This window comes from Eriocheir sinensis, chromosome 4, assembly GCF_024679095.1.
Source record: "Eriocheir sinensis breed Jianghai 21 chromosome 4, ASM2467909v1, whole genome shotgun sequence".
In the NCBI taxonomy this organism is placed as follows: Eukaryota; Metazoa; Arthropoda; class Malacostraca; order Decapoda; family Varunidae; genus Eriocheir; species Eriocheir sinensis.
Window position 1 is genome coordinate 10,321,040 of NC_066512.1, and position 17,100 is coordinate 10,338,139.

Below are 17,100 nucleotides of genomic sequence, written 5' to 3' on the forward strand. Positions count from 1 at the left end.
GTAAAATAAATGAAGTTATGGATGAGAATGGAAAGATGTTGAAAGACAGGGAAGCTGTGAAAGAGAGATGGAAAGAATATTTCAAAAACTCAATGAATTTTGAGGATTTTGAGGAGTATATGAAGAAAAGTATAACATATGAAAGAGTAAATCAAGCAGGAATTGATGGAATCACAGCATAAATGTTGAAGTGTGTAGGAGATGTAGTTGTTAAATGGATGGTCAAGATATGCGAAGTAGCATGGGAGGGTGGGGTGGGGGTGCCAGCAGACAGGACAAAAGCCACCATTGTCCCAGTTTACAAGGGGAAGGGCAGGGGAGGGGAATGTGGGAGCTATAGAGGTATAAGTCTCCTGAGTATACGTACCTGGAAAGGTATATGGAAAAGTCATAATAGAGAGGGTGGAAAGACTTACAGAAGAGAAAATCAGTGAAGAACAAGGAGGCTTCAGGAAGGGGATGTGTGTATCAGATATTTTCCTTCAGGATGATAGTAGAAAAAAATAATAGCAAAAGGAAAGAAACTATACGCTGTCTTCATGGATTTGGAAAAAGCTAATGACAGAGTCGATTGGATTGCATTGTGGGATGTTTTGAAGATTTATGGTGTGGGAGGAAAAATGCTTAGTGCAATAAAGTCTTTCTATGAGGATGCATCTGCATGTGTCAAAATTAGTGGAGAAACAAGTGAACATGTTGAGATAAAAGTGGGCTTAATGCAGGGATGTGTCATGTCATCATGGTTGTTCAATATTCATATGGATGGTGTTATTAGAGAAATGAAGGGAAAAGTTGGAGAAGTTGGAGTAAAAATGTTCGCTGAGAGAAGGAAGTGGGTACTGAATTCGGTACTGTTTGCTGATGATACAGTGGTCATTGCAGAAAATGAAAGTGACTTATAAAATTTAGTCAGTGTTTTTGGTAGTGTCTGTAAAAGCAGAAAGCTGAAAGTAAATGTCAACAAAAGTAAAGTGATGGTTTGTGAGTGAAGTAAAAGTGAGGTTGTAGATTTTGTATGCCCATATAGAGTGGGGATTGAATGTGAAAAAGAATGCAAAATAATTTTGAATGGTGAAGAAATGGAGGAGGTCAATTAGTTTAAGTATCTTGGATCAGTTATGTGTAAGCATGGTGGTATGGAGGGAGATATAAGAGAAAGGGCATTGCAAGGAAGAAGGGTTGTAGGGTCTTTGGGACGAATCATGAATGGCAGAAGTGTGAGCATGGAGGAAAAGAGGGATTTGAGATATACAATAATAGTACCAACCCTCACATATGCAAGTGAAACGTGGGCCTGGAATGAGAGTCAGAGGTCTAGAGTGCAGGCAGTGGAAATGAGTTATTTGAGGAGTGCTTGTGGTGTGAGTAGAATGGATGGAATGAGCAATGAAAGTGGGTATGAGAGTTTTGGAATGTGTCACGGGGGTGAAGGGAAGAAGTGTGGAGTGGTGGAAGAAGTGAAGCGACAGACTTTAAAGTGGTTTGGCCACATGGAGCGAATGGTGAAGAGAAAGGGAAGAAGATGGCGGCAGTTTCTTCAACTGATTTGCCGTTTTCATGGGTATATCTTTCAACACATCATTGCAAAGTATTTTATTAATATAGCTTGGGTATTATGGATTACGCAGTAAGTTCTTCTCCTAGTAAGAGCTTATAAACAGCAGAACATTATCGTCACTTCACTCAGCCATGGAATTAATTAAGCACACAGTTTACATATTACAAACACTAAGGGCTGAGGGAGACTGTGTTGTAAGAGGGTTGAGCAGTGAGCATATTTGGTGCTGCCAACTGATACATATCGAATACAGGTACCGGGCACACACTGCGTAACCTCATCCTGTAACACTCTTTGATGCCAATAAAGGCTCCTTGTGTGCATCGTAATGGCAATAGCAATACTTTCCCAAGCAACCACTTGTAATGAAACAGTGAGCATGCTTGTGGAAGCCATGGAACATAACACTGTATATAGTTAGTACTTACCATTATTTCCAATAAAATTTTTGTCAAATATAAACTTGCTTTCTCATCTTTAAGCCTTATCTGTGCACCCTAGAAAACTGTCTTGAACAGTGGTTCTTAACCTTTATACCACCACACACCGTTTAAAAATTGTAACATTCGCAAACTCTCTAGTTGCCAGTAATCACTGGCTACTTTAACGTAGGACTCAGTATATCATTGGCGGATCCAAGGGAGGGGGCCCAGGGGGCCAGGGCCCGCACCCACCGTGGTCCAGAACAGATACAGGAAAACTAGCTCAAATGCGCGCTGCGGCTATAACAGTGCTTTTTCTCAGAGAAATCGGCCGTCTGGATTCAGATCCAAGGAGGAAACCTGGCTGCCCAGGAATGCTTTGGCACCAAGGCCAGTCGTTATGCCCATTGATTCAGGTCAGCCCACCAGTTATTCAGGAGCAGGACTGCTGAGAATGGCGAACCGGTAATGCTAATGCCCCTTCCACCCGCAAAAATCCTGGCATTGGGCTTCCCCCAAACTTTTTTCCTGGATCCGCACCTGCACGTGTGTGTGTGTATATATATATATATATATATATATATATATATATATATATATATATATATATATATATATATATATATATATATAGTGCCGGTAGGCTTTCTTAAGGGGCCTGGTGGTTGGCCCAAGCCCATCATGGCTCAGGCAATTTTTATAATGGCGTCCTTAATTCTTGGCTCATGCTGCCCCCCGGAACTCATTCTTGATTCACTTGGACAGTTTCTTCTAGAGTCTGGCTTGATGGGTGGTCTTCAGAACAGCATGTGGGTAGTCTTAGAACACTCGGCAGTGTGTGAAAAATCCCAGGTGGTAGCATGGGGATTTGAACCCACGCCGTCCAGCACGCGGTGAATGCAGGGCCCACACACTAACCACTCAGCCACCGCCGATACATATATTTTTTGAGATAACAAGGGGGCAAAGGAGGAAAAGAAGTGAGCTCCTGGGGACAGCATGAGCCAGTTATAATGGCACCACTTTAAACAGTTGCCTGCGCCATGACGGGCTCGGGGCTGACCATCAGGCACAGATGGATAGTCTACTGGTGCCATAGGCGACAAAAAATAAATAAATAAATAAAATCTAAACAGGTCTGAACAAATAAGCATTTTTTCAGTGTTTTCAATACCTCGAGTTTCGCAATCCTCGAGTTTAGCACTATACCTTCGGAACGAAGCGAGCACGAAACTCGAGAGGGTACTGTATATATATGTATGTATGTATATATATATATATATATATATATATATATATATATATATATATATATATATATATATATATATATATATATATATATATATATATATATATATATATATATATATATATATATATATATATATATATATATATATATATATATATATATATATATATATATATATATATATATATATATATATATATATATATATATATATATATATATATATATATATATATATATATATATATATATATATATATACGGTTAAACCTCACCATTTGCGCACATATGGGCAGTCTGAAGGTGCGCAAATGGCGAACTCAATAACCTATGGGGAAAAAATACATATGGGCGGTCACGACCCAAAACCCCCCCTAAAAAAAAATAAAAAAAATAAAAAAATAAAAAAAAAGTCTGCCGGCAGGAGACACGCCATACTCGCGGCAAATTTCTCGCTTTTTTTCTTCCACTGTCCACCTCTTTAATCACTTCCACCTGTGCTATGGTCATCATCGGGTTCTTCCGGGGTATAGGCTTCGTTGACGCTGCGTGCAGCATGATGGTGGTGCAAAGGTGAGGCAGAAAACATCAAATAATCGCAGTCATCATGACACGAGGAGAGGCGATCGGGTTATGGCGGGAATTTTTAAACGACATATTGTGTACGTTGGCAATGTTCTTTACTGGTGAAAGAGGGCGCGCAGGTGGTAGACAGCTGTAGCTCGCCAGCGGACACCATTTTGCTGCCAGAACAGTCAGTAAACGTCCGATCAGACGATCAGCGGCCGCCATTTTGCTGCCAGAACAGCTAGTAAACGTCCTGAGAAGATCAGCGGCCGCCATTTTGCTGCCAGAACAGCTAGTAAACGTCCTGAGAAGATCAGCGGCCGCCATTTTGCTGCCAGAAAAGCTAGTAAACGTCCTGAGAAGATCAGCGGCCGCCATTTTGCTGCCAGAATAGCTAATTAACGTCCTCGTGCAGAAGATCAGCGGCCGCCATTTTGCTGCCAGAACAGCTAGTTAACGTCCTCATGATCAGAGGACGCCATTTTGTTGCCAGAACTTCTAGTAAACGTCCTCGAGATCAGCGGACGCCATTTTGCTGCCAGAACAGCTAGTAAACGTCCTCATGCAGAAGATCAGCGGACGCCATTTTGCTGCCAGAACAGCTAGTAAACGTCGTCAGAAGATCAGCGGACGCCATTTTGCTGCCAGAACAGCTAGTTAACGTCCTCATGCAGAAGATCAGCGGACGCCATTTTGCTGCCAGAACAGCTAGTAAACGTCCTGAGAAGATCAGCGGACGCCATTCTGCTGCCAGAACAGCTAGTTAACGTCCTCATGCAGAAGATCAGCGGACGCCATTTTGCTGCCAGAACAGCTAGTAAACGTCCTTAGAATATAAGCGGACGCCATTTTGCTGCCAGAACAGCTAGTAAACGTCCTAAGAAGATCAACAGACGCCATTTTGCTGCCAAAACAGCTAGTAAACGTCCTCAGAAGATCAGCGGACGCCATTTTGCTGCCAGTATATATATATATATATATATATATATATATATATATATATATATATATATATATATATATATATATATATATATATATATATATATATATATATATATATATATATATATATATATATATATATATATATATATATATATATATATATATATATATATATATATATATATATATATATATATATATATATATATATATATATATATATATATATATATATATATATATATATATATATATATATATATATATATATATATATATATATATATATATATATATATATATATATATATATATATATATATATATATATATATATATATATATATATATATATATATATATATATATATATATATATATATATATATATATATATATATATATATATATATATATATATATATATATATATATATATATATATATATATATATATATATATATATATATATATATATATATATATATATATATATATATATATATATATATATATATATATATATATATATATATATATATATATATATATATACGAATATATATACAGTACTCTCGAGTTTCGCGCTTGCTTCATTCCGAAGGTATAGCGCTAACCTCGAAGATCGCGAAACTCGAGGTATTGAAATACATGAAAAAGCGCTTATTGGTTCCGGCCCGTGGAACAAAAAATTACTTTTTTTTTTTAAATTGACTCCCTTGTTATCACAATTTTTTTCAACTTTACTCTTTTGTTATCTCAAAATACGTACCTTGGTAATAGACAGAAAATGGGAAGTGAGAAGAGGTCGTTCTGATGCCGCAGTTGAAGGCGGCTGCCTTACAATTGGCTGGCAGTTCTGAATACCCGCTTGTGATCCGCGTGGTGTAGTCTGCTAATGTAAGGGTGGTTGCTCGCGGTCACCCGTGGTGCAGTTGGACAAACCTATAGGTTCTGGTAGTTTTCTGTGTGTTATGGTATAATTTGCTAACTCTTTCTGTTATATATCATCAAATCACTAACATCATGATTGACTTTTCAATTCAATGCCTATTGAACGTAAACTGCCACCGCAATCGCAAAATAGCTCACAGAGAGGTTCAACTTGCTTACTGGTTCCATATTTCCCTCACCGCTCACAAAGACCACAAGCGGACAAAAAAGAGCAAATCCAGGCAAATTAACACTTTTAATGCTGCGTATTCCCACAGCGCGCATGCGTGGTGGACAGCAGAATGACTAATTTAAGCAGGAAGATATTTTTTGCAACACCGGCCAGTGTATAGTGGACCTTCTTCTTCTTTTGACCGGTAATGCTTTGTATTGCTTCTTAGGTCCTCCTTCTCCACATTTTTATACTTCACAACATGCACTTAGGGCCGCTTTCACTGTTATTTTGTTTGTATTGATCGTTACCAATGGCGGCGATCGCCGCTCTAGTATTTCCACGTGAAACTGGCCGATGGGTAGTGATGTGATGTGATGGTGTCGGAGGTATTGCATTTACAACGGCACCTCGTGGCGGCTGCAGGGTTAACCTCGCCCTGCAGCTTGCCACACACTCTCACCACCTGTCACTTTCTCTGCAGCTGCCACTACCCCATAGGCCAATTTCACATGGAAAACTATAGCTTCGATTGCCGCCATTGGTAATGATCAAAACAAACAGTGACTGAAAGCGGCCCTTATTTACTTCACAGTGCGCACTTATACACTTCACCCTGAACTTTGGTGTTTTTCTGTTCTTTTCTTTCCCTGATTTTGGTTTTCTATGCCCTTTTGCTATTTTCCACTGTTACTTTTCACCGACGCTGCCATGCATTACAGGTCAAAAGAAGAAGAGGAAAACATCACTGGGAGATCTACAATTTTCATACTTGAGAAAAATGTTTTTGGACTGTGGTTCCACAGCACGGGGTGTTTTCTTATCATGTTAATCAGTAGTAAGCAAAGCAGCTCTGCCAGTTCATTTTACGAGTCTCTTGGAGGGCCATCTTCCACTGCTCCTCACTCCTCAGCCACTGCCGTCGTCTGTTTGTTTATATACAGCCGTGAGGTACACACGTACCCACACTCGTACTCACAACCGTTTTCCGTTCATACAGACAACCAACAACTCGCTCCCGGTTGGGCATACGGGCAACTGCGGTTGCCCATAGCCTCAATGGTTGGACACCGCCTTTTAAGGCAGCACGCATGACGCTGACGGTAGGTAGACGTGACCCAAACATGTCAAAGGAGCGCGAAATTTAGCTAGAGGATCGCGAAACTCGGATAGCGCGAAACTCGAGAGGGTACTGTATATATATATATATATATATATATATATATATATATATATATATATATATATATATATATATATATATATATATATATATATACAGTACCCTCTCGAGTTTCGCACATGCTTTCTTCCGAAGGTATAGTGCTAAACTCGAGGATTGCGAAACTCGAGGTACTGAAAATACTGAAAAAGCGCTTATTTGTTGCGACCTTTTTAGATTTATTAATATTATTATTATTATTTTTTTTTTACATTTGGCCTATGGCGCTGGTAGACTATCCATCTGTGCCTGATGGTCAGCCCTGAGCCCGTCATGGCGCAGGCAACTGTTTAAAGTGGTCCCATTATAACTGGTTCATGCTGCCTCCTGGAGCTCACTTTTTTTCCTCCTTTACTCCCTTGTTATCTGAAAATACGTACCTTGGAAAAAGGAAGAAAACAGGAATAGAGAACGGGTTGTTTTAAAGCCACAGGTGAAGCCTTACAATTGGCTGAGCTTTGAAAACACGCTTGTGATTCGTTGGGAGTCCGATGACGTCATCGCCGGCGCTAACCCAATCAGCGGCCTCACTGCCTTAAGGCGGTGTCACACTGGCCATTTTCCTCTAACCGTTGTGGCTACTGGCAACGCCCATACGGCCATCCGGGAAACTCGGATAGCACGAAACTCGAGAGGGTACTATATATATATATATATATATATATATATATATATATATATATATATATATATATATATATATATATATATATATATATATATATATATATATATATATATATATAGATAGATATATATATATATATATATATATATATATATATATATATATATATATATATATATATGTGTGTGTGTGTGTGTGTGTGTTATTCATCCACGGCTTTAATCACATGCTGGACACGTGCTTGCCAGCTATTACCATCCCTGTGTTTTACATGTAATCACCTTCAGTTATTAGTAAGGATGCATTCTATGGTAGTAGAGCAGTGGTTCCCAATCTTTTTTTTAGGCGACCCCAATCATGCATCTCTAGGCATGACCACGACTCCACTAGTTTAGTTGTATATGTGTTATTACAATATAATAACACCATGTTTGATATTTTGAGGTCTTGGTGACCCCAGGAAAAACGCTTGGTGACCCCACTTGGGGTCGCGACCCCAGGGTTGGGAAAGGAGGTAGTAGAGTGACAAGACTACAAAGAAGAGTCCTTCAAGATGTTCACCCTGTATCACTGGAAGGTGTTGAAAGTGACACAGATCCTGATGGTGACTTGGATGACTCAGATGCTGACCCTGATTTTGTTCCCATCAGCACATTTGGTAAGCTTATTTATCAGTTTTTAGAGGTATTTTGATAAGAAAATATGACATTATTTGAAGTTTCAGAATGCCTCACCTCCGACTACGCTTTCATATTGTAATTTTCAACTAGGCTATTAGTACTGAATTTTTATCTTCATTAATTTATACTTATCAAAATAACATATGACAAGTTATTATTTACTTTTTATTTATTATTAGAATCAGAGGAAGAAGATTTCTCTGCAACTGAGAGGAGCAATTTTGACAACGTTGGTAACACCCAGAATAACACTGGACAATGACATTCCTGTGCCTCAAGATGGGGGTACTGCTGACGGAAGCTCCAGCACTTCAACAAGGGAGTCCAGGGCAACTTCTAGAAGAACTGTACCTATATGGAGGCAGGGCAGTCCTGATGATGCTACAAAAAATTATGACTTCCTTGGCTCTGAAATTGTTTTCAATGATGATTTGCGTCATCCTTTAGAATATGTAAGAGAATTTCTGACAGATGATCTGCTGAACATTATTACTGCACAAACAAATCATTATTCACAGTTCAGGAGAACCCAAATAAGCCCATAAACATTACTAAACAGGATCTTGAACAATGGCTAGGTCTGTGTATTTACTTTTCAATAAGTAAAGTACCAGTTATTAGGATGCATTGGTCTAAGGGATATAGCTTCATAGGTGATGAGTCGCAACCAATGGGAGGAAATAAAATCTAGATTCCATATGGTAGACAACTCAACTGATCATTTGCAATCCAAATTCAATGAAATACCCATGACCCAAGATCTGTGTTTATATGAACAGATGGTACCTTTCAAAGGGACCAGTCAAATGAAGCAGTATGTTGCAGGTAAGCTACATAAATGGGGCTACAAGTTCTTTGTTTTGGCAGATAGATTTGGCATGACTTACGATTTCATAACATCTACAGGAAAAATTGAACCAGTCCAATATCCTAATGTGCCAGATCTCAAACCCAGCTCAAACATTGTCTTGCATTTGGCTCAGGCAGTTCCTTCTTTCCATAATCATAATTTATTTTTTGACAACTGGTTCACTTCCATACCCCTGCTGCAACATCTTGCAAGTAGAGGAATTTGGTGCTGTGGTACAGTGCATGTGCACTGCTTGCCAGGGATAAAGGCAAAGGATGGAGATAAGAATTTGATGAAAAAAGGAAGGGGCACTTATGAGGAACTGGTGACTTCAAACACAGGCTATGAGGTAACATATGTGAAATGGTTTGATAACAAGGTAGTGAATATTATATCAACATTTTCAACAGCTAATCCTGTGAGCACTGTATCTAGATATGATTCAAAGGCCAACCAGAAGATAGAAGTACCATGTCTTAACATCATCCAACTCTATAACAAGTATATGGGGGGTGTAGACCTGGTACACTGTCTCATAGCTCTTTACAGGAGCCCAATAAAATCAAAGAAGTATTATCACAGGCTTATATTCCACATGTTAGACATGGTTATTGTAAACAGCTGGATGCTGTATAGAAGATATACAAATAACTTTGATCTTGGGTTGCATCTCCCAAGATCAGAAGTTTTGCAACTGGCAACATTCAGACTAGGAGTAGCAGTTGCACTAATGAAGTCTGGTAAGGCTGTAGGTGGCCTCAAAAGAAGGAGGCAATCTTCTGCAGAAGCTTCTGCAAGGGCAAGCAGAGTTAATAAACCAACACAGGTCTGGCCTGAAGCACCAGTATGGTTTGACAATACTGGTCATTGGCCCAAGGTAGAGGACATAGGAAGACAGTGCAAGGAAAAGGGCTGCAGTTGAAGAACAAACATACTTTGCATGAAGAACAAGATTAACCTCTGCCTGAATAACTGCAACAACTGCTTTGTGGACTTTCACACTGTCTAATAATTATGATTTCATATATTGAAGAATGACTTTCTTTTTAAGAGGAAAATATTTTTTTATCAGTTTGTTTGATTGTTGAAAAGTGTAGCCTGCAATAGACTTCATAGATATAATTTTACTGGATAAAACATAAATTTTTCTTTTGGAATATTTATGTATAATTTGCTAATTATTTTTAATGTTTCAAGATAAATTTGCACTTATTTTACATGGGAAAATTGTAATTCATGAGAAAAATATAATTATATCAAAGGATTTGGACATTTCATTTCAACCTGACACATGACTATGTCCTTGGGATATCCCCCCTCATTCCCAATTGGATGAATTCATCAGCAATGTATTTCTGTTATATAAAAGGTAATTTCTAAGAAAACTCACTGCAAACTATTAAAATATCAACACAGAAAGAGAAAAATAATGATCATTATTTTTTTAAACAAACCAAAGATAATTTGGGAGGTTAAGGGTTAACTGTGGTAACAAGTCCATAACTTGAGTAACAGCAACACAAACCACAACAGCTCTTACTTTTACAAATGGCACCAAGTGGATACAGGGCAACTGGTTTGTTTATGTTGTGGATACCTTGGTCGTGTGTGACGCACATCCAGAAAAGTTGGAGTTGTTTTCCCTCTACGCGGTTGGAGGAAAAAGACCCAGTGTGACACCAATCTGAGACCCCATTCCGTTTGTTTTCACTCTGAGCTCTCTTGTCTTGCAGTGAACAAAGGGAACCCACGCTCACATCTTCGAGTTGTACATCAAGTCACCACTCGTAAACCAAGGCATTTTTAATGATTTTGTTTTGTTCGTAAATCAAAACGCTCGTAAACTAAGGCACTCATAAGCCAAGGTATTACTGTATAAATCTATCTATCTATCTATCTATCTATCTATCTATCTATCTATCTATCTATCTATCTATATATATATATAATATATAATATATATATATATATATATATATATATATATATATATATATACAGTCGTCCCTCAAATAGTACGGTTTCCAATAGTACGGTTTCGGTTTTATACGGATTGTCATGGAAGAATTTTTTTAGGATTTTTAAATTTCCCGCTCGTCGCACCAAGTAGCCATGGCGTGAGTGGCAACACTGTTCTACCAAAACACCTGCTGAAAGCACCCCAAAGCGTTCGAGATAGGTGTTTACCTTGCAGAAGAATTCAAATTTAAGAGAAGTTACGTTGTGGGATGAGTTACATTGCCGTAGGGAGAGCATACCACGTTAATGAGAGCAGTGTTCACCCTGTGAAGGCCACTCGGCCTCTTGCAGTTTCCATATGTTCTTATGTTCTTATGTATCTATCATCTTGGTCTTGGTCTTGGTTCGGGAGGAAGTTGTCCATTTCGGTCTCAACTACAGCCTTTGAAACGGCTTACTCCCTCAGGGCCAACACCCTGAAAATAATAGTGTAAAAGAAATTCTTGCCACAGTAACTGCCAGTGCTCCAAGAGTGCTGCAATAGTGGAGATAAAGGCCGTCCTTTTACTAAGCCTCGTCGTTGCTATGGTAACAGCGCCTCATTCGCAGCAGAATGGCGTACGCTGATCTTCCTGGCGACGTTTGGCATGCATTACGAGCTGTCATGGCTGACGAACTACTCACAACAGAAGATGAAAAGGAAGCCACAGTGGTTATGGTGGCACAGAGGTGAAATGCAATGGAAACACTTATATGTGTTTGTTTGGGCCGCCATATTTGCTGATGACGTCATCACAGCACGAAGGCGCTCCACCTCTCAAAGCCGGGAGCCTACAGGCGTGCCAAGTTGTGCATTTGAGAGCACTCGGGACGTTCCGACAGTACCAATTCCCTCTCTCAAACACAGCTCAGGAGTGTTTCTGAGGGGGGCACTAGTTTTATACGGATTTTCGAATAGTACGGGGATCCTGGGTCCCTAACCTCCGTACTATTTGAGGGACGACTGTATATATATATATATATATATATATATATATATATATATATATATATATATATATATATATATATATATATATATATATATATATATATATATATACAGTACCCTCTCGAGTTTCGCGCTCGCTTCGTTCCGAAGGTATAGCGCTAAACATGAGGATCGCGAAACTCGAGGTATTGAAAACACTGAAAAAGCGCTGATCTGTTCCAGACCGTGGATTTTTTTTTTTTATTTTTATTTTTTTACATGTGGGCTATGGTGCCGATAGACTATCCATCTAGGCCTGATGGTCGGCCCCGAGCCTGTCATGGCGCAGGCAACTGTTTATAGTGGCACCATTATAATTGGCTCATGCTGCCCCCCCCCGGAGCTCACTTTTTTCCTCCTTTACTCCCTTGTTATCTCAAAATATGTACCTTGGAAAAAGGAGGAAAACAGGAAGAGAGAACGGGTCATTTTAAAGCCACTGATGAAGCCTTATGATTGGCTGAGGTCTGAAAACACGCTTGTGATTCGCTGGGAGTCCAATGACGTCATCGCCGGCGCTCACCCGGTCAGCGGCCTCTCTGCCTTGGGGCGGTGTCACACTGGCCGTTTTCCTCTAACCGTTGTGGGTACTGGCAACGCCCATGCGCCCATCCAGGAGTGAGTTGTCAGTTGTCCGTAACCTGGTGTGACACTGGGCCCTTTTCTTCCCACCGCATTGGCGCCAGCTTGGGCAACCGGCATATCCAACTTTTCCTGGTGTGCGTCACACACAGCCAAGGTCGGTTGCCTGTATCCACATCCACAACGTAAACAAAGCACTTGCCCTGTATTGGCATGACGTCGTCTGCTAAAGTAAAGGCTCTCACGGCTTGTGCTGTCATTACCCAAGTTATGGACTTGTTGCACCAGTTAAATGGAAGGAAGAACCTGTTGTGGGTGTGGCGTGTCTGTGGTTCCTCCGTGTCAGTTCTCATTGTCACCACTGCACGTGAGCGACCACCACCCATTTAGACTCCAACCATATAAACACATGGATCGAGTAACAACACACACACACACACACACACACACACACACACATACACACACGCGCGCGCGCACGCACACATCAGACTCATCATAAACCATGGCAGATGTTTCTCACAAACAAAAATGGCTTTGCCATTTCCTAGAGTGGGTTAGAACGTATTTGGTGAGTGGTTCATACAATCCAAACATACCCAAAGGCAAGAAGAGAGCAGTGTTAAAGACGACTGCTCTCTTCTTGCCAAGAGCTAGGTTTGGTTCATGTGAGCCACTCACCAAATACGTTCTAACACACTCAAGAAATGGTGAAGTCGTTTCTGTTTGTCAGAAACATCTGCAATGGTTCCTAATGAGTCTGGTGTGTGTGTGTGTGTGTGTGTGTGTGTGTTGTTATTCGATCCATGTGTTTATGTGGTTGAGTCAAGATGGGTGGGTTGGCCACGCACGCGCAGTGGCAACAATGAGAACTGGTATGGACTATGGAGGAACCAGGCATGCCACACCCACAGCTATTTCTTCCTTCCATTTAACTGCAGCAACAAGTCCATAACTTGGGTAATGGCAGCACTAGCCGCGACAGCCCTTACTTTAGCAGACGACGCCATGTTGATACAGAGCAAGTGCTTTGTTTACATTGTGGATGTGGATACGGGCAACCGACCTTGGCTGTGTGTGACGCACACCAAGAAAAGTTAGAGTTGCCGGCAGCCCTAGCCCTGTGTGACACCAGCTTACGGATAACCGTGAACTCACTTCCAGTTGGGCGTATGGGCATTGCCCGTAGCCCCAACGGTTGAACGAAAACGGCCATTATGACACCGCCTTAAGGCAGTGAAGCCGGTGAAAGGGTGAGCGTTAGTGATGATGTCATCGGACTCCCAGCGAATCACAAGCGTGTTTTCAGAACTGTCAGCCAATCGTAAGGCAGCCTTCTTCAACTACCGCTTCAAAATGACCTGTTCTCTCTTCCTGTTCTCTCTCTCTCTCTCTCTCTCTCTCTCCACAATGTTTGGAGGAAAATGTCCAGTGTGATACTACTTTTAAAGGAAGTGTGCGTGACGCTGATGGTAAGTAGACGTGACCTGTACGTGTCAAAGCAGCGCGAAACTCGGAGTGATAATGCGCGAAACTCGGGATGGTAAGAATTTAGGACTAACCGCGAAACTCGGATAGCGTGAAACTCGAGAGGGTACTTTATATATATATATATATATATATATATATATATATATATATATATATATATAGATATATCTCTATAGATATATATATATATATATCAGAGCTGGGCACTTCCGATAATCAGTCCGATCATCCGATCTTCCGATCTGATCGGAACAGCAATTGGCGATCGGAATGCAAAGATTGGATCATCTTTGTAAACGGTAATCGGACTGTGGGGATCGGAACTTCACAAACTAACTTCCGAACACAGAAAAGAAAGTGGTCAACATTGTCATGGCAACAAGTGTCTGCGGACTTCTTATAACTATTTTTATACATGTTGCTAATGGTTACTTCAATAAGCGTCTTTATTTATGAAATTAAGCGATAATTATTGATCGTTAATTTATTTAATCCTGGTAAGGTACCATGAATGAGACGCGCAGGCGCAAAGTCGCTTTATTTGCTTGGCGGGACTTGTTACACGACGCCATGACAGTGTGGTGTGGGCTGCAGTAGTGGGCTTCCGCTCACTCCAGTAACCGAATGGCCTGCTCCAGTTGTCACTTATGCATTTTCTGCTGCAGTGTTACCACCCTCTAATGGCGGCAGCGTCAGTTCCTTTTCGGGAAACCAACAAGACCTAAGCTAAAAGGGGGGCTTCGCCCTGCCTCGACCCCCCCACCTTCTTAACCAGGGGGGAGGGCTTTGCCTTCCCTCGACACCCCCCCCCACCCACCCATCGGGCTCCCCCGCAACAAGAGGAGGAGTAGGAAGGAGGTCTCGTGAGACAGCGCAACATGCGGCCCAGACCACAGCACAAAACTAACGCCCCATACCCCTCCCATCCAAGAACTTATCTAACCTCTTCTTGAATGTATCTACTGTGTTGGCGCTCACCACATGACTTCCACGTCTGTTCCACTCATCCACCACTGTTGGTAAACCAATTCTTGCCTATGTCTTTGTTGAACCTGAACTTATTCAACTTAAACACATTGCTCCATGTCCTACCCGGTGTGGTGTCATTTGCCATCCACGTATCCTAAGACATCCCATCCAATCTGCGCATGCGCAGGATTTGTTTACAAACAAAGGGTGGATGAATTGCGACACGGTACCGTGTCTTTGTCGACTGCCTATCGCGATATGTCCCACCTGAGGTTTTTTTCTTTTTTCTTTTTAAAAGCAAATGTTGATGTATGTTTTGAATGGACCGTATTGGCTATACAGGCAGCGACACGTGTGGCCACTCAACTCCAAGCTCAATTTTCCATAGAGTTCAAGTTATAGACTAGAGTGTGTCTGAGGCTGTCTCAGGGATACACCGCCATGATGCCGCCATCGCTCCAAGCCGATGATTGCACACACTTTATTCCTACCCGATTTCAGTTTTTCTCCATGTCAAATAGTATAGTCAGGAAATCGGGTAGGAGTAAAGTGTGTGCAGTCGTTGGCTTGGGGCGGTGGCTGCACAAAGGCCTTGTATCCTGGAGGCAGCCTCAGCCACACTCTAGTACATAACCTGAGTTCTATGGAAAGTACTGCTTTGACAGTTCACTGAGTGGCCACGTGTGGCGCTGCCTGTATAGCCAATACGGTCCATTTGAAAATTTCTTGATATATGAAAGTTTCTTCCTGCACCCTTTGTATGTCAGTAAATGAGGTAAATGAGGTATATGTCGGTAAATGTGATAAATGAGATAGCCTGCGCCCCTTCTATGTCGGTAAATGTGATAAATGAGATAACCTGCACCCCTTATATGTCGGTATATGTGATAAATGAGATAACCTACACCCCTTGTACGTCGGCAAATGTGATAAGTGAGATAACCTGAACCCCTTGTATGTCGGTAAATGTGATAAATGAGATAACCTGAACCCCTTGTATGTCGGCAAATGTGATAAGTGAGATAACCTGAACCCCTTGTATGTCGGTAAATGTGATAAATGAGATAACCTACACCCCTTGTATGTCGGTAAATGTGATAAATGAGATAACCTGAGCCCCTTGTATGTCGGTAAATGTGATACATGAGATAACCTACACCCCTTGTATGTCGGTAAATGTGATAAATGAGATAACCTACACCCCTTGTATGTTAGTATATGTGATAACTGAGATAACCTACACTCTCTTCTGATTGATGGTCATGTTTCTCGGATTCTCTCCATTTAATGGTAGGCTATCTGAATTATGGGGTCCATGTCATTCTTGAATTTGGCCATTTTCCCATAAAAGCTCCCATGCTGTCTTGCCACCATCTTGCCTGAACAAACTACGATATTAACACTGTGTATGTAAACATCGAGTTCCGCGCATGTGCAGATCAGGATGGGATGTCTTAGGATACGTGGATGGCAGATGACACAACACCGGCTCACTTAAAATCAAAACCTTATTACTTATGTTCTTCTTGTAACTAACTTATTTATGGACCAATATCTTTTATTCAGAAAGCTATTTAATCAGGAAGGATAGGAGATTAATGATCACTATCGCTCGTTTTTTATAGAATATGTAGTAAAAAATATTTCCTAGATATCGATGATAAAATATTAAAAAGTTGAAAAATGTTTCTCAAAAATCTAAATCAACTTCAAACAAAAGTTAAAATAGTGAACATAATTCCTTTTTCATACTTTCAGCAATCGAATAAAAAGAGTAGACTTAAATAAATGCCTAAAATAAGAAGTTAAGATAACATTTTTTCTGTACCATGT

The 17,100-nt window shown here is 40.5% G+C and overlaps 1 protein-coding gene across 10 annotated transcripts in view; it reads right to left on the reverse strand.

The window, feature by feature from the left end:
* The window catches only part of LOC127008298 (potassium channel subfamily T member 2-like), a gene marked incomplete at its 5' end in the record, with an annotated part of 214,028 nt that overhangs the window by 137,645 nt on the left and 59,283 nt on the right, over window positions 1–17,100 (reverse strand).